This window comes from Egretta garzetta, unplaced genomic scaffold (assembly GCF_000687185.1).
Source record: "Egretta garzetta isolate BGI_Z169 unplaced genomic scaffold, ASM68718v1 scaffold3, whole genome shotgun sequence".
Lineage (NCBI taxonomy): Eukaryota > Metazoa > Chordata > Aves > Pelecaniformes > Ardeidae > Egretta > Egretta garzetta.
Genome location: NW_009259099.1, coordinates 324978 through 326876, shown reverse-complemented (window position 1 = coordinate 326876; position 1899 = coordinate 324978).

Here is a 1899-nt window from a genome sequence, read left to right as displayed (position 1 = left end):
GGCACTGGTGCCTGCCGTGTCCGAGTCCCTCCTCTCCCTGCGCTGCGGGCCGGGGCTGTCGCTCTGCCCCCTCTCAGGAGAAGGATGGAGCCCTGCCAGTCGTCGCTGCAGCACGAGCAGATGAAATCTCTGGCCTGGTGCAAGACGGAGCCAACCCGCCCACCTCCCTCTGCTCGGCCCGCGTGTGCCTAAAACCCCAAGGCCAGCGTGGGATCGCAGGGAGCCCGCGCGCGTTGTGTTACGGCCTGAGCACAGCGAGGGCTTGAAGGTGGATGCTTTTATTCTCTCCATTAACGGTGACAGAAAGAAAACTGGGCCCTTACAGCCTGAAATGTGGGTTGGGTAAGCTCAGGATGTTCATGGTAGATTTAAAAGGGATGCTATTATTTTCTTTTTTTTTTCCCCCCCCCCTCTTTTCCTCCAGTCCCTGCTTTACCTGCTGCCTGACCCCCTGGGTATGGGGCAGCCCTCCCTGGTGCTGCTCAGCCTTCTCTGCAATGCAGCAGACGTTTCAGCAACCAGGCGGCGTGAAATTAGACATCTAAGAGGAGGGTGCGGCTGCCTTGTAATCAGCTGCGAAGAGGGGGAGGAAAAGCAGGATCCCTGGTTAATTCCTGACTTCATTCTCTTTAACGGGGCGCAGGCTTCACCCAAGCTTGGATCTGCTCTGCCGGTTGCGCTGGGACGAGCAGCAAAACAGTTTTCTGGCAGGAGCTGTCACGCCAAAGCCATCGGCATCAAAGGCTTTCAGCTTAATTTCAATTAAGGAAGAGGGGGAAGAAGCTGCTTTCCTGCCCCCCCCCCCCCCCAAGACTCTGGAAAACTTGAGATAACCTGCGCCAGGCTGACGGCAGCGAGGAAAGTCCCTGGGAGGCTGAAATAGAAGCAGCAGAGGAAAATATTTTGTAAGTAGATAGGGGGCCAGCACGGTCATTATTTTTTGGAACAGGGTGTGAGATTTTGGTCACCTTCATTGAACCAAGGGAAAAAATGAGAATAAAATAATAGCACTGGGCTCCTTTGTTCCTTGGAGCCATTAAATAGGGAGGGCAGTTTGCTCTCTACCCTGCTCCGTCCCTGCCCTCCTCCCCAGGCCGGCTGGGGGATGCAGGCTGGTTTGTACATCGCTTACTACGCTGCTTGCCGGAGCCATCCCTGTTGCACAGCACCGCTGTTGTTAGAAATTGTTTTACAGAAACTTTTGAATCCAGGAGTGGGTTGGTTCTGACTGTAACTGTGCTGAGCTGCCTGCAAGCTCGGGGGTTTTTCCCCCATAAAGCAGTGAAGTGCGGATTTCCCTTTCCTTAGGGGCCAGTTCAGGGAGAAGCCAAGGTCTGATGAACCTTTTTTTTTTCCTAAGAGGCAATAATGAAAACAAAAAAGGTCCAGTGTTGGATTTACAAAATGCAGTGTTGGGAAGATCTAAGGCCTAAGGAGCGCGCTGTGCGCTTGACTTCCCTGCCTGGGTGCGGTTGGTGTCTGGGCTGAATTTCCAGCTGTGCCTGTGAAATGGTCCTAACATTTCTGTTCTTTGTCAGCATCTGCTTTTCACCCGGCTCGGGGAGGAGGGTGAAGGGGTCTCCCAGCACAGACACCAGTGGAAAAGCCACCCTTGGTTTGGCTCTCGCTCCATCCTGCCCGTTTCTACGGCAGCTTTTCCCCCTTTGCTGCGGCTCCGCTCCCTGTAACCAGGCTCTGCGATGCTTTATCGGGGTCCAGCTCCTTGTGTTAGCCCCAATTCACTCTCCATAGCATCTGCCCCATGACTGTCATTTCACACCTGCACAGAACTGCACCGATGCGTCCGTCACCGTCCCCAGTCCCGCTTCTTGCAAGGTGGGACTGGTGCCAACATCTCGCCCTGGGCTGCTTCTCCTCCCCTGCCCGCGTTGGGCTGGT